Below are 17783 nucleotides of genomic sequence, written 5' to 3'. Positions count from 1 at the left end.
AATAAAGATGACTGAATGTTTGGAAAGCGCCCTCTGTAACTCACTCTGATTGCTCCACCGTCAGCATTGGTTAAACTCTGCCAGTCATCTAACTCAGCTGTGAGGCTGTGCTGGACTGAAAACGCCCTGACATGACAACAGTCACGCTGAGGTGTCCTTGCATGGTGAGCCCGGTAACCGTCGTGGTTTTACCCAGGTCAACCTGAATCCACTGATCTGCTGGAGTGCTTGGTACCCATCCTTGGGTTCCTGTGGATGATATAATGGTTTTATTATTAGCGTTGGGAATGTTCCAATACGCAAATTAAAAAATAATGCCTACAATCAGAAGATGTACAATCACTACGATTTATCAATTTTACTCCAATAATACAGTCACTAGAAAGGTATGGCTGAAAAGGTGAATGTTATTCCGACGAACAGTTTCTATTCCTACTTTTGATTCTAAATATTTACTTTGTTGTTTACCAATGGAATTACAAATAATGTTAAACAAGGCATATGACAAAGTTTATGAAGCGAGTTTCATCAGTTTTGGGAAAGAGGGTAAGATTTTATTCGCCATACGAAAAAAAATAAATACTCATTTTCACAATCTGCCACTTTCGACTTGGCGTCCTCCAATGTCAATACAGCACTGGAGGTGGTGGTGGAAGGGGCGTGCTGCGGCAGAAAGCTTCTAGAAATGCAAGATCACCCTTGATGTCACTGCACTCCTCCTCAATCGTTTGGAACAACAAACGACCGAGGAGGCGTGCAATGACATTAGGGATGATTCTGCATTCCTTCAGAAGCTTTCGGCCGCTGCACGCACCTTCCGCCACCGTTTCCTCCACTGTATCGACATTCCCAAAGTAAGTAGTTTTTCGTACGGCATTTAAATATTATCCTCTTGCACAAAACTGATATAACACTCAATATCATTGTTCATGCCCTCTTTACATGATCTGAAATGTTGGTTTAATTCCATTGGTAAACAACAGGTTATTTGGATCAAATGAAGGACTTTTTTTAAAAAGAAGTACATTGTAATTTCCAAAATATCACGTTATAAATCTGCATTTCTGACCAATCACCGTTTGGGTGGTTTATATATAGAGCCTTGTCATACCGTTTGACCTAAACCTTTCATTAGTCATCAACATGAATTTGTATAGTTCCGCGATATTTTTCTCTCAAATGGCTTTTACTGCGAGACGCCGCACTTCTAGTGTAAATTGGGCCTCATATTGAAATTCTCACAAAACAATGAACTAAAGAACTATCCGGCAAATCCACTGAACGACAACTTTGGCCCATTAATTGTATGGCTTTGGTAATTACCGAGTTCTATGGTCACCATTCGGTGCCTACAGAATGACTTCATTCATGTGTATGTGTAATAACGAACTGTGCATCAATAATGTAAGCAAATAGTCCAAAAGAAGCCATATAAAACCATACTTTTCTTAACAACTCATGTTTGCGATTATGTCTTGGCAAAAATGTTTTGGTAGAGTCTTTGTTGTTGTTAAGCAGCGCCATGAAATTGGGCCCTAATGACACAGCACTACTAAGTTACGCAAGGAAGCATAAGCAGAAAAACAAATGACTTCATTTATCATTATATTCATGAGGCAACTAGGCACAACATAAATATGGAAATATCACCGTTAAAAGTTTACCATAACATAAATGCCCATTACTTATATAGGATCGTTGATTTTTTATAGAAAGGATGCGATACCTACCTACATTAAGTCGAGCGGTGCTTGGGAGATAGCTACTACTATGGACGGACGATGCCGTTATGCTGTTGTCCGGGATGTTTCTATTTTCCATCCCCAACGCCCTTGGAGTGCACCGTGCTAGTGAAATGATAAAGAATAATTCACAAATTCAACAGGTTATAGTGAGGTACCTTAGTGACAAAAATGCCAAGGATCGGTACACGGTGGACAAAAGCACAATTTTTTCACCAAAGCACAATTTTTTCACCAAAGCATCTCCATGGTATACCTTTTCGAAAAAAAAGACGGACGCAAAAAATTGGATGATGGGAAGGGCAATATATGACGTCATTATGACTTATCAGCTAATTATTACATGAAATAAATATAAATTGATAATATCTTCAGAACTACCAACATCACAACAACAAATGTGGCATCAAATGAAAGGGAACAACAAGATCTTTCATTTGAGTGGTATGTCAGTGGGATGGAATGTAGTAAAGGGTGGTTTTGGGGGCAAAAAAAACCACTTTTTGGGTCAAAAAACCTCATTTACATGAGAGAATAAAAGTGTCCCCTCGAGCTAAAAAAATGGCCTCAAAGTATCTTACTATTTCTTAGAAGTAACCATTTCCCAATAGATGATTTTGATATAAACGACGAATATGAAAACCAAGCCCCAAAATGAATACAATACGCTCTGAAAATGGGCACATAATGCATAGTTCACAGGTTCCAGCCCCCCCCCCTCCCCCATTTGATTTTACGGAGGCCAATGTCCGGTGAAAAACACGTGTCGACCTTTCAGCTCGGATGTGCAAAAAAAGCAATGCTGAGCAAGTGCCCCTTTTCGGTGATGCCCCCCCCCCCCCTAGTTTCAAACCCGTTCCGCTGCCGCTGCCTGAAGGACCGGCTCCCAACGCAGTTTAATACCTTCGACGACTTAGACGCCTCAAGCCAGATACTCTGTCCCACATAAATCCGCCACGTAGGTACAGCTTTCATGTCAAACCAAAACCGCAGGCCGAGCTGAAAAAGATGGAGAAAGGCTGGGTCATACGAAAAGTCTCCCATCACACGGACGGGTGCAGCTCAATCACAGCAACTGCCAAAAAAGACGGCCCATTCAGGGTGTGTCCGGATCCCAAGCAGCTAAACACATAATGTTTTCTACAGATCCCCACTCTTGAGTAGCTCAAGCCAGACTTTGCGCTGGAAAGGTTCTTCTCCAAGCTAGACGTCAAAAGCAGGGTATTGGTCTGCTCATCTAGAGCAGTCTGAAGAGCTGACAACATACAATTTGGTTGTAACAGCTTTCGTCGCCCACTCATCGGCTTACCAGTAAGCCAAGACAATAGTTCCAAAAATATTGATGGCGAAATAAGCTAGATGCCTTGATGCGTTGGAACAATCACCGCAACGACATTGCAGTATTCGGTGTCCCTTGGAGAGCATGACGAGCACCGAACGCCTCATCGCCCTGATGGAAACCGCTGGTTCCTTTAAAGTCAACATTGTCTCACACTACACCCTACATTGCGTAGACAAAGTTGCTCCCTTCTGTGATCTTCTTCGAAAAGATGTACCATTTCTCTGGCAAGAGGACCATCAAACTTCTTTTATAACCCTGAAACACTCCATCTCAACTCAGTCCTGGCTACGATTCTCCGACCCACTGGTATAAAAAAACCTTCCTCAAAGTAGATACATCTGAAAGAGGATTGGGCATCAGCCATGAAGGTAAACCGATCGCATTTTCCTTAAAGAGCCTATAGACCCTCTGCCAAGAGCATATTCTCGAATATCGAGAGGAAGCTGTGTCACTGCTGCAACTTCATTCGGCTGCAACTTCATTGTCGTCACTGACCATTAAAACCATTGGTTACGATCTGGCGCAAAATCCTAGCCAGTGCACCACCCCGCTTGCAGCGTTTTATTAAGCTACAAGGATGCGACTTCGACGATGTCTACAAACCTGGTGCTATGATGGTGATCGCAGATACACTCGGCAGACTGCCCAACCCCTTCAAGCTCCACATCGTAACACGTGATTAACCTATAACTGAAATACACTCGGATGGGCACCCGACTGTAACTTATATTACGTTTTTTTGTCCGCCTATCTTTGGAATAAGTTTCAACATTTAAGATACCGATAATCAATTACGAAAACTCTCTTGGCATAGTATTTGAACCATTCTCTCTGACCTAAGAACAAAAACTCACAATACCACTCACGGTTTGCATGTTAAAACAAGGTGCCAAAATGATTACCCCAATCCATGATTTTAGCACCATTTTCTTTTACCAAAATAGGGCTTTTTGGCCAAAAAACACCCTGTACTACATTCCATCCCACTGACATACCACTCAAATGAAAAATCTTGTTGTTCCCTTTCATTTGATGCCACATTTGTTGTTGTGATGTTTGTAGTTCTAAAGATATTATCAATTCATATTTATTTCATGTAATAATTAGCTGATGACGTCATAATGACGTCATATATTGCCCTTCCCATCATTCAATTTTTTGCGTCCGTCTTTTTTTTCTCGAAAAGGTATACCATGGAGATGCTTTGGTGAACAAATGGTGCTTTTGTCCACCGTGTCAGATTTTTTCAGTAAAGGTACCTCACTATAAAATGAAGACTTAATGCAGGCCCGGATTAAGTGTTTTGTAAGCCCAGCACCAGTGTTCCGTAGGCCCTATTCCGCCCAAGCCACCGACCCCTATTCAGCGTACAAAGCACTGTACAAATCAAGCCATGCCAAACTGATATAGGTCCTAGCTGTAAAAGCCTGCTCGCACCAAGGGCATCAAACTCACAAGTGGGGAGGGGGATGTTCATGCAAACATGTGTATCCTGATGAGAACTAATTAGCGTGCGAAGCTTAAACAGCGTGGGGTTAAAATGATTCTAGAGGTTCTCAATGTGACGTAATTTCTGACTACTTGCAAGGTTTTAGCAAAATATCATCATTTAAACATCATTAATGAGTTGGGAGCCATTGAATCGGCTATTCTGAGCTACAGAATCAAGTACAGGGCGAGTAAAAAAAAAGCGAAACCCAAATGTTGGGACTATTGTTTTTAGTGAATTTCTGCATGTAGCACTTTCAAAATCTAGGATATGAAGTCCCAATCCAAAAGCTTTCTTTTAGCACAAAAATCATTCAAATCACTTATGTACTTTTGAAGTTACGGAATTTTAAGCACAACCACCGTTTTGAAGTTCTGTCGACCAATCACAAGAAGGTAAGTGTTCATTCAGCAAAACGAAACCAAATCACACATTTTTTTGTGATCCATGGACAGAACTTTAAAACGGTGGTTGTGTTTATAATTCCGTAACTTAAAAACTACATAAGCGATCTGAATGATTCTTGTACTAAAAGAAAGCTTATGAATTGGTCTTTCATATTCTGAATTTTGAAGGTGTTACATGCAGAACTTCACTAAAACAATATTCCGACATTTGAGTTTCGGTTTTTTTGACTCACCCTGTAGACTACAATTATTTAATCAGGGAAGAAAATAATTGGGGGAACAACATGTCCCCCCGCTCTGACCGATCGACGCCCTTAGTTCGCAGTTAGCACCTGCTTTAGAACGATTAATTGTATACGTAGGGCCTGCATGTAATACAGCGTCAGTTGGTGAAATCGAAAACTTGGAGAGAGACCCTCTGCTCGTGGGTGTGGTGTGGGTAGGCCTATATGTGTTTTATGGCACACTGCGGTATTATTGTAGGCCCCCAATTTTTCGTAAGCCCCCAACATTTTTGTTGGCCTGAGGCACAGTGCCTACTGTGCCTACTGGGTAATCCGGGCCTGACTTAATGTCGCTCGCTGCAGCACTGTGGGGTCACTGGTTGTGGGTCATCCTCGCAATGGGCAGAGTAAGGTTTTGGGAAAATGTTAGACTTGAGGACCATTCACTATAGACAGTAGTATTTCGTCTGTCGGCGCCCCTATCTATATAATTTTATACTTGCACAGCGAAGTGTATCATTGGGGACCATTTGAAGCGGTACGCGCACGGCATTCGTATGTGGCCTGGAAAATAATCACCATTTTACCTTTAAAAATGCTAAAATATGATGCCGTGGACGAACGTTTATAAATCTGTTTGTGTACAACATTATGTAAGTAAAAAAGTATATGAGTGATTTGAATGATTCTTTTTTGAATGAGATCAAAAGCTTCACTGAAGAAGATATTTTTGCGTCTGGAAGAGGGCGAAATTGAAGGTGAAAAAGAAAGTTTCTTTTTAATGGGGCTTTCACATCCTAGATCAGAAAAGTGCTACATGCGGAACATCTTTAGAAAATAGAGGGCGGCATTTGGGTTTCCTTTTTTGACTCACCCGGTTTGTAAATGTAATGCTTTTCAACAGCACAAACGAAAGACTACATGTCTATGTCTGTTCAATGAACAGAACATAGGGATTTTCTGCATCATGATGTTTTATGAGTTCATACCTTTTTTCGTCCATGTGCAGTCAGGCAAATTCGGGTTCAATTTCGTGTACCGACAAAGGTCCATGAGTCTAAGTCTTGTAATGTCTTGTAATTCTCTAGATATAGCACATACTGGTGCACATTTAAGATAACTTTATATGACCCACGACGACGTCATCATGACGTCACCTCAATATTTACCTATAACACATCCCGGTATACATACATACCAAATTTCAACCCAATCGGACCTACAGTTCTCCGGATGTAGGTCATTGAATTATGCACGCAGGGTGACGTCATCATGACGTCACTTGTCGAGACACGATTTTGCTCTGAGGTCTTTGCCTATATTAACTTTGAGTGATATTTGACAGTAATTATTGCCAAAAGTGCTGTCAAGAACAATGAATTACAAAGTCTATGGATAGAACGAAGACGAAAAACCAGAATTGATATTAATCTATTGAATATGCTAAGAAAAAGAAAAATTCATTAAAAATATCATCTTGTAACAAACACCTGGTGATGTCATCATGACATTATCACAATTTCCATATTATAGCACATTACCGTCATGTACATTCCAAGTATCAACCCAATTGCACCTGTCGTCCTTGAGGGCTTCAAAACAGCACCTCTAATGTAATGTGACCTCACTTCCATTTTCTTAAATAACACACCCCTGTCTGTGTACATACCACGCATGAACTCAACCGCTCTTGTAGATATTGTGCTTCGAAAAATGACCTTTAATGTAATGTAACTTGACACCTTATAATGTCATGATGTTGTCACATTTTGAGAAATAATTTTACCATAGGGTTGTTGTTATTATAAAGTCTCATTAGAATATGATTTATTTTATGTCAAAAGTGACCATCAGAAAAGAAAAAAAACTGTAAATTTCGCATTGAAATTCGGATGAACTTGACTATAAAATTGCAAAAAATGACATTATTAATGACATCATTGTGAAGTCACACAAGTATGTATGATTGTACACACCTATTTCTAAACACATAAATTAGTTGCATTCGTGCGATACGGAAAAACAATTCAAGAAAAAAATTCATATAAAACTGTATGATGACGTAATTATAAGGTCACCTCAAATGTCGCATATAACACAGCCAAGTATAGAAACATGCAAAGATTCAACCCAATGGGACAGGTCAGGAGATACTGGCCTGAAAAGAATGCAACTTTACGGGTGTGTCACGTGACCAGCGATGATGTCATCGTGACGTCATGATTCGCGGCACATATTCAGATGGTGGTATAAGAGCATGCCAAATTGGAAGTTGATCGGATACGTGCAAAAGTGGGGGTGCGGAAGAATCGATGTATGAAAAAGCACTGAAATATAAGAAGTTTAGAATTTCTGTAGTAATTGTGGTCAGATTAGTGTCAGGATTGTTTGATTGTTCCAAAATGGCTTTTCAGACCTGAAGTTGACTTCTCTGAATCCTAATGACACCCGCTTTTGTATCAATCTGGAAAAGTGGTTGAAGGTTGAAAATGCGAGTTTCTTAGGCGCATCATGTTTTGGCTTGGTCAAAACCAACCCAACGGAACCCCTATCCCGGCACCAAGTGCATTGGCGTGCATAGGGCGTATTATACAAATACAACATGGTTTGAGGGGAAGTAGTGGGAATAACTGGTCTCGAGGTGTAGGTCAGCTTGACTACATCCCGACGCGGAGGGAGGTAGTCAAGCTGACCTACACCGAGGGACCAGTTTTCCAACTACTTTCCAGAAATAACCATGCTGTAATCGTTTTACTACACCTCATAATAGTAGCCTCACTGCCTTTTTAGTGGCCTCACTGCCTTGTTTATAATGGCCTTCGTAGATTTTGAATTTTTATTCAGTACAAGATATTCAAGTTCTTCGTCAGTCTATGAAAAAGCCTGGTGCCATCACTCTTTAATTTGTCTTTACTGCAGTAGTTACAAGGACTACAACAACAGACTGGTTCCGTAAAGATTTCATGCCACATACTACATTTTTTACATGTTCTATACGAGGCGAGTTCCAAGTGAATTTTTGGTGCTACCAGAAAAACTACCGCACGGCAGCAAGGGGATACTCACCGGGATGATGTCACCTGGGCGCGTATCATTTTTACTTCCCGGACGCGCGGCGGAATCTGCCAATGACGCGCTTCAATTTGATCATGAATATTTATGAGGTGTAGTAATGTATATTGTCGTATTTTTTGTCCTCTTAACACTAGATTTCCCTCATAAACCACTTCAGTCTGTCTACGACTTGGCTGTTTGTTCTGAATGTGGCACAACTGACAAGTATATTGTGTTCATGCATTAGGGAAAGTGTCTTAAAGTTCGCAATCGCTCAAAAGAACAAAAACAAAGACTTTTCCCCAACTATGCGGAAAGAAACAAAACCCTAAATTTTATCAAGAGTGTCCGAACAGCTCAAAAGAATATAGTCTGAAGGAAAACCAGAGCTTTTTCGGCGGACTTGCCGAAACAGCTGCATATGCCACATGCTTTTACCGTCTGCAATTGTCCTGGCCTTTTCGTCGTTTCCGGCTACCTCTCCTTGATCATTGACAGCCACAATCCGCAGGGTGTACTCTGTGCCAGCCTCCAGGCCAGGAACCGTGGTCGTGTTTCCATCTAGCAGGTCCACGCGCTGAGTCTCCGCAAAGTCCGCATTTTCGTCGTCTTAGGAGTAGAGAGAGAGAGAGAGAGAGAGAGGGGGAGAGAGAAAAAACAACAAATAACACCAAGAAATACCATCGCACCTTGTTTTCTTTTGGTTTTAATTGGTTCACTACTGTGATATGACCTTAACTATAAAATACAGTAGAATTTTGTTACAGCGCACGCACTAACATCGACAACAGTCAATTTTCTAGGGTTATTGTACCAGACAATTAAAAGAGTCTTACGTGCTTCCTTGTACAAAACGTAGAACTCGTTGGCTGCGGCGCCCTCGTCCTTTTGGATAAAGGTCACGTTAATGTACGTCCTTCCGGGCGCGATCTGGGCATCAGCGAAAAGAGGCTTGGGTGGCACTGTAAAATCACAAATAGAAAAAGAAGAAGAGTCCATCATGTGTCTTCCAGTGAATTCACAAGTTATCCAAATGAACTGTGACTATTGGCATTCCTTTGTTATTGCTCATCACCTGTAACCGGCGACTGGACTTGCGAAAGAAGATTTGTGACTGGTACAAAAAATGGTCTGAAGATCATAACTCTCTGATTCCACCTACCTCCACCAACTCGCGTCGTGACCTCCTGGGTGTTCGCTTGGCCGAGGCCATACCCGTTGGTGGCGTAGATTGAGATGCGGTAGTTGGTGTCGGGCTGTGCGGACTCCACCTTGTAGGAATCGGCCTCTGGGTCCCCAATGGGAACTCTGGTCTCCTCTCCCAAATCAATCCAATCGACTACAGTCACAGAGAGAAAGAAAGGTTATTGGTAATAATCAATTTTTGTGGATGCCTTAACTTGCCTCTTTAAAGGCGATCTCTATGAGGACACTTTTACATGTGAGACATTTTCACAAACAGAAGAGTCAGGTTGGCATAGCGGTACTTTGCTCGTCTTCCACCGCTGTGACCCGGGTTCGCATCCCGCCTAGGCCAACGTGTGCATAGGGTGTCAGTCCCTAACGGATTCCGTGGGTTTTCTCCAGAATATTTGTTCTGGGGTTTTCCTCCCCCTCTAAAATTGTAATTCTTCTCATTATCTTCTCTCGACATGTTTCTTTGGGCTCGCAAGCTTAAATGCCATGGGCGCTTTTGAGGAATCCTTCTTTCATTACTAGAAATAAGTAAATAAACAGAAGTATAGTTTTTCCAGGCCAATTTCCTAAAACGTTCATTCACTTCTGAAAATCGGTCATTCATTTTCGTCTGAATCGCTCTGAACACAAGTTTCATTTTCGATATCAGAGCATTCGATTCCATTTCAGTTCAATCAATTAAGTAATTGAGCAGCACTTTTCGTTTATGTCCATTCAGATTTATTTCCAACACTTCTTTTTCACTTCTAGAGTGCGATTTCAAATATGCACCATTGTATTTCAGATACAATTAGGGCTTCTTTTTTACTATTAAACTGTCAATTAAATTAGCTGTACCTGAAATCGATTTAGAAAAGGTTCGCTAGCAAAATGAATGCACAGGTAACGTAATTGGCCGTCTGTTTCTCAAAACCGATTGCACGGACAATGAAAACGACGGAACTTTCGTTAGATTGAAATGGGATTAAAGACGTGCATTCAAATTCAGACGAAAATAAATGACCGATTTTCAGAAGTGAACGAACATTTTAGGAAATTTGCCGGGAAAACCTATATAAATGAGGAACATAGTATAGGTTTCCCCGGCCAATTTCACCAAGTTTTCATTCAATTTAGCGCCTGGCTCATTCCATTTAGATTGAAATTGAAAGATCATGCACATCGCCATTCAACAATCAAAAAGAATCATTCAATTTCACTATCCGAGCAATCTATCGCATTTTAGCTTCACTCGTCCCTGTAAAAGATGGATTCAAATTAAAAGTATCGCGTTGTTCATTCAGTTTCGTCTGAATCACTAGCAAGGGGTTGATCGTGCATTCATTTTCATTAATGGGCAAACATGTTTCACATTTTGTCAAGCATGTTTAAGACTTCGTACACGTAAAACTTTGAATTATCTCGGCGTAAATCATATCTGATGTCTTCAATCCGTAAATGCACACCTCTCTTTCTTATAAAGGGGCCGTGCAATTACTTTATCTCAGGAATATATTTTGCGCAACTTTCTACTCCTCTGAAATGTATAAAAACTATATATTTTGACATCCGTTATTGGTTATTTTTATTGCAAAGCGCACGTCTTTATCATTTACAAGTTTCCATGCTTTTCCGAATTACTGAGCCCGCTGTTGCTGTGATGCGAGTTCAGGTAGACACTGTTCAGTTGTGGGGTTTTCTTTCAAATTCTTCAGCCAAAATTTGCTAATTGAAACCATTACTGAAAAATGTTTGCTCATTAGCTTACTGACATGTACTGACACAACAAAAAATCATCAAAGAAAAGAAATTTATGGCAGCAAAATATCCAAAATTCTAGCAACTTTGTGTGCTGAAATAGCCTGTTTACATTTATCTGCCCAGAATGACATCGAAGTTTTGCTCATGAATATGGAACTTTGTATCAGCATAAAAAGGGAGAAGGCACCAAAAACCACCCTTCAAAATGGAAAAATTTGAAACTTGAAAATACAAGTTGTGTATTTGCATTTGCCCTTTAAATTAGTGTTCGATCAGACACACGGAAGAAATCTTTAAGAAATCACCCAAGAGAAGTGTCACCGATGGTACAACCATTGCCAAACATACATGCCCCGATGTCTTTCACGTCAAGAACTCGTCAACGTTAAAAGAAGCCCCTTGATCAAACGTTTAAACATGTAGAAAAGAGATTATCTTAGCCATTTTCATTTCATTATTTTGGTACATATTGTATCCCTCATATCAGTTAACTAGTTGCATTGTAAATTTTGCAGTCACCAAGATTTTTATGGGAAAAATTAAAATCGAGGCAAAATGGGAAAATGTATCATTAAAACATCTAATTAATTGGAATGCCCAAACAATGAAAGCAATTGCCCCAAAACGAATAAGAAACGAAAAGCATGGTAATACGCGATAAGCGCACCGACGTTCGCTAATTTGAATGAGTCAACCGTCAAAAGGTAGCAAAGACTTAATTTAAGAATGCTACAAGGTAAGTCTTGAATGCACCAAAACAAAAAGAATGCCCCACAACGAAAACGAACATTCAGTGCAAAATCTTGGCTGCCTAAAAATGAAATTGGATGCCCCAAAATGAAAAAGAAATCCCAATTTGATCGCATGTGCAAAACTCAAGCGAAACTGAATGGCTGATAATGAAAATGATTCGAAAAATTCGGATATTGACCGGGAAAACCTATATTTTAGTAGCAGGCACTGTGGAGCCTGCTATTGCTTAACCTATTAAGGTTGATGCAGTAAGATTGCACTTTCATGTTTGGAGGGAAATGAATTCCTGTTTCAACTGTGACAGAATGTTCATCGACTATTTTGTGACCGAACAGAAATCATTCAAGAACAGCCGACTAAAACTGTTGTTACGTCAGCACCAAGTTTTGAGAAATCAATTGTCATTTCACTGCCCAGCTGCTTAAATTTACGTTACAGAGGTGCCTGAATCCGAAGACTGGATAGAGCGGAGCAGCCCCAATACTTACAGGGGTTGAAGCTGAGGTAGTATCCGTTGATGACACCGTTGGGGGAAGCCGGCTTGCCCCACTTCACCAGGATGCGGTCAGACAGTGGGACAATAGACATACCAAATACAGGTCCAGACTCTACAGAGTGAATAAAACAGACGTGGGGTTAGATTGCACTGCGAAATAAATTGCCTGTGACTTGTACACAATCATGGAACACCCCTTTGCTTTTTCCCCCCTTTTAACAGTTCAAATTCACTTTTTTCAACAGTTACATCTTCTGTGTTATTGTTTTACATCTGAGGGAGCAAACGCTGTGAAGTCAATTGATAACTCACTGTACAGTATTTTTGTCCTTGAGATTTGAAACCAGAAATTAAGCCACTTGAGCTCAATGATCAATGGTTTTGAATTAAACGATATCAAGTACAAAAAGGATAATCTATCTCGGTCCAAAACAAGCAAAAGTTTGCAAAGTTTTTTTTTGCACTCGGCTATCACACTGATGCTTCTGCCTTTGATGACACAATTTATGTGCTCATTAAAATTGGCAATTTACCTTCTTAAACCACAGGTATTCAATGATTCAATAAAACATCGATGCACACCAATTTGGTCAGTACATATTATTTACCTCCTTCAGGCATCTGAAATGAGACAGGAGCCGACTTTTCGCCCTCACGTTGACCATTTCGGACCGCCACCTGGAATTGGTAGTTCATGTACGGGGTGAGGTCGCCCACACGACAGTTTGTGTTGGGCAGGCACTCTGCAGGCTCCTGGCCCTGGGCCTGTGCCTCTACCATGGTATAGTAAACCTGTAAGAGATCAATACAAACCAATGTCCTCAGAATTACAGATGTGTTTTTTAAATCTGTTTTTGCAGAAATCTACCAACAATGTTTACCTGCGTATTTAATCTCCGTTTCAACTTGAAATTTAACATGTGTCTTCATCAATGAAGAAAACATCCTTTGCACTGCTCATTGCTTTCCAGGGGCCTATGAAAGATTTGTTATTATTTTTTTTAAACAGAACAAATTTTCACAGGTTTGCTCCGGAAGGAATCAAACCCACGCCCCCTGGGTTAATGCATGGTCTGTAGTCAAAGAATGTACGGGGAATAGTTATTTTTAAAAGTCCATTCGAGTTGTGACAGGTTCAATAGCGCAGTGGTTTCTTTCCTCGCCTTCCATCTGTGACGAAAATGCCACTCTGGTCATTTTCTTAGACTCACCTGTACGCCTGGGTAACTTTTTATTAGGTTCCATCCACTTTTATAACTGTTTGATGACTTATTTTATCGCTAGTATTCACCAACCGTCAGCTGTTTTCATGCACTGCCATTGCCATGTGTTTGTGTGTGCTAAAAATAGAGTTAGGGTAAATCCAACATGGCCGCCTCCTTGTTTCTAAAATCTGTTCGGATTGGCCTAAAGTTTTTAACTTTTTTACTTTGAGTGATGGATGTACAGTATAAATTATTGATTTTTCAGATGAATAAAAACTTTGTTGTGTATAGTAATTTTTGCTAGTTTACAACTTGTGGGCGTGGCTTATTTACTACGCGTACGCGCAGGCTGTGTGTAAGGCGCGCGATCCAAAGAGTATAAATAGGGCAGATTTTTGTGAATTCGGGGTTCGGGTGATTTAGTTAACTGAGTTTGCATTTGTCGAGTTGTAGTACTGCTGATCTCTGAGACGTTGAGGAGTGGAGGAGCTGAGGAGCTAGTGAAAGAGCTAATAGGCACGTACAGAGCTGGTTTTAATGTTTACATTAGCGTGCAGATTCACTGGGGAGAAATAGTCATTATAAATTAAGTTAGGGAGGTTTGGAATTAAGAAGTTGAGGAGTAATTGGGGAGCTGAGGAGCCAGCTGAGGAGCCAGTTAAGGAGCTCTTAGGCACAAACGGAGCCAGGTTGTTATTCGCCTATTCGCTAGGGGAAAGTGGTTTACTTAAATCTTAATTTAAATTAGGGAGGGTTGGAATTAAGAAACTGAGGAGTAAGTGAGGAGCTGAGGAGCCAGCCGAGGAGCAGAGGAGCCAGTTAAGGAGTTGAGGAGCAGAGGAGCCAATTGAGGAGCTGAATTTGGAGGACACCTTGTAAGTCACTTATTATTGGAATGGAATAGCTGGATAAACTAATCTAAGGTCATCTAAGTTATCTCAGGAGCTAAGCAGATTCAAGAAACTACTGGCAGACCCGTCAGAGGCCTTGACTTAGCGAGACATTTGGACTGGCAGACGGAATTGTCTAGTCGTGTTTATATTTGGGAAACTACCGGCAGACGGAATTGCCTAACGTAGTGATATTTGTTTTTGAACAGGCAGACGTAATTGCCTATTGTCGTATTGTTTTTATAAGGGCATAGGATTTGCCCGTTGTTAAGTTTATAAGTAAAGTTTAGGGAATAACTTAGAGACTGATTGTTTTGCCTCCCAGTGCAGAGAGCACTATCCTTTAAAGGTATTCCTCCCCCCTTCGGGTAAATAAATTCCAGAGATTCGGCCCATAGACTCGTTCCTCACCAGTGCAAAGTGCACTGCCATTTACTGTATTTTCTCAGCTTTGAATTAATTTAAGTTTAAGCTCATCCTTGGCATTGTTCTTTTGACTGTTGTTCAGTTTTGAATTAAATTGCTAGTTTTCTAGTTGTGCTGAAGATTTGCCTGAGGGGTATCTTTCTTGAGTCAGTCCTTAGGAACTAGTTAGACTGTTTGTCACTTCACTTAACTTCTTCACTGGGTCATATATTTTGACTACGAACTTTAGACGCAGATTAAGAAATACTAAAACCTGTTCAAAAACAAATATCACTACGTTAGGCAATTCCGTCTGCCGGTAGTTTCCCAAATATAAACACGACTAGACAATTCCGTCTGCCAGTCCAAATGTCTCGCTAAGTCAAGGCCTCTGACGGGTCTGCCAGTAGTTTCTTGAATCTGCTTAGCTCCTGAGATAACTTAGATGACCTTAGATTAGTTTATCCAGCTATTCCATTCCAATAATAAGTGACTTACAAGGTGTCCTCCAAATTCAGCTCCTCAATTGGCTCCTCTGCTCCTCAACTCCTTAACTGGCTCCTCTGCTCCTCGGCTGGCTCCTCAGCTCCTCACTTACTCCTCAGTTTCTTAATTCCAACCCTCCCTAATTTAAATTAAGATTTAAGTAAACCACTTTCCCCTAGCGAATAGGCGAATAACAACCTGGCTCCGTTTGTGCCTAAGAGCTCCTTAACTGGCTCCTCAGCTGGCTCCTCAGCTCCCCAATTACTCCTCAACTTCTTAATTCCAAACCTCCCTAACTTAATTTATAATGACTATTTCTCCCCAGTGAATCTGCACGCTAATGTAAACATTAAAACCAGCTCTGTACGTGCCTATTAGCTCTTTCACTAGCTCCTCAGCTCCTCCACTCCTCAACGTCTCAGAGATCAGCAGTACTACAACTCGACAAATGCAAACTCAGTTAACTAAATCACCCGAACCCCGAATTCACAAAAATCTGCCCTATTTATACTCTTTGGATCGCGCGCCTTACACACAGCCTGCGCGTACGCGTAGTAAATAAGCCACGCCCACAAGTTGTAAACTAGCAAAAATTACTATACACAACAAAGTTTTTATTCATCTGAAAAATCAATAATTTATACTGTACATCCATCACTCAAAGTAAAAAAGTTAAAAACTTTAGGCCAATCCGAACAGATTTTAGAAACAAGGAGGCGGCCATGTTGGATTTACCCTAACTCTATTTTCCGCCTGGTGGCAGCGCTATCGTCCTGGTAACATCTTGGACAAGTTTGACGGACCGCGAATCATACGGACCGATCACACTTTTCAAATTTCCGCCACACATCGTTATCGCCAGGGTTTGATTCCTGCCCGGACCAGATGACGATTGGGTTTTCAGTCCCTACACGACTCCGCGGGTTTTCCCCAAATTTTCTTTTGGGGTTTTCCTCCCATCTCCAAAACTGTCATTTCTTCTCATTGTCTTCTCTCTGAAGGTTTTGTCAGGATTTCGAGTTACAGAGCCTAGGAATCCTTGTTTTCATTATGCCTACTAGTAATGCATGAAATAGAAATAAATAGATAAATTCATAAGTGGGACTATACAGCAAGTAACATAATTAAACTAAAAGAACATTCCATATTTAGAAAACTACTAATTTACTGATGCTCAGGTTCAGTTAAAAAAAAGCGTAATAATAAGCGATTTCAAAAAGTGTTATATAAAAACTGTTCATGAATAACGCGCAAAAAAAATACATTTAAAAGTTACCAGGAACTTCTGGAGCATGCCCTTAATAGACGAGGCAGGCACTTCATCCCAGGTTAGGACGACTTCCGTTGGGCGATCACCTGTACATTCTGTGGTGCTTTCGTAGGAGCTGACATCATTACAGAAAAACAGGTAAATCAAAATTTGATACAACAGTCAAGAAGAGCGGAAGGGAAGATCCTTAAATGTTGGCCGGAAAGAGGAGCTGTCATGATGAAGTGCAATTTCTGTTTACTTTGTCTCACTCAAACCAGCCGTTTTCATAATGTGCTTATCCGGCAATTTTCATGAGTCTTTCATTTTCTGTCAGGCAGTCTTTTTCTGATATTCAAGCAGAAAGTATCGCTCTGCAAATGTATGTTCCAGGCTTAATACAAATATAGATAAAGCAAACCTGTAAATCCAGTCACATTCATAATCGCACAATCGTTTGGTTGTTAACCTGTACATTATTGTAATGCTTATAGCGCTTTCCATCCTATCAACAATCTCAAAGCGCTTTACAGTAAAAATACCCCGTTCATTAGGCCACGAGATATCAGCGGCAGCCGATATCAGCGCACATTCGGCCTCTACCCTCACAGGCACCCATTTATAATCCTGGGTGAAGAGAGACAAGTGTAGTTAAGGCCAAAAAAAAAAGTCTCCGGTTTCTGGTATGCGCGCGCGTCGCCGCAGCCATGCGCGTCGGCAAAATGAAAAAGTTTTTTTTTCAATACAAGATGATGTCTCAAAACCGCCAAACTCACTGGTTTGACTGGAATTCTGCTGCTGCACAATTTTAACGTGTTTTTAGATGGGGTTATGATCGAGAATAAGCTTTATGTGGCCTCTCTGGACTCCCATATACTTGCACTAAGTTTAGTCGGGCACCATTTGCAGTCATCAGCCGACATTTGAAGCCAAAAAAAAAAAAAAAACAGGTAAGAAAAAAAAAAGCCGCGTAGCCGCACCACTTTTGGGGCAAACTCCATACCAGAAACCGGAGACTTTTTTTTTGGGCCTAAATGTCTTGCCCAAGGGCATGGACACCGTGATGTTCGAGGCAGGGTTCGAACCCACGCACCTTCGTCAATG

The 17783-nt window shown here is 40.8% G+C and overlaps 1 pseudogene; it reads right to left on the bottom strand.

The window, feature by feature from the left end:
• Positions 1 to 88: 88 nt before the first annotated feature.
• LOC119726364 overlaps positions 89 to 17783 on the bottom strand; it is a 43975-nt pseudogene continuing 26280 nt past the window's right edge.

This window comes from Patiria miniata, unplaced genomic scaffold (assembly GCF_015706575.1).
Source record: "Patiria miniata isolate m_02_andy unplaced genomic scaffold, ASM1570657v1 HiC_scaffold_2, whole genome shotgun sequence".
In the NCBI taxonomy this organism is placed as follows: Eukaryota; Metazoa; Echinodermata; class Asteroidea; order Valvatida; family Asterinidae; genus Patiria; species Patiria miniata.
Note: the sequence above shows the minus strand (reverse complement) of the source record. Positions and strands in the feature narration are given on the sequence as shown.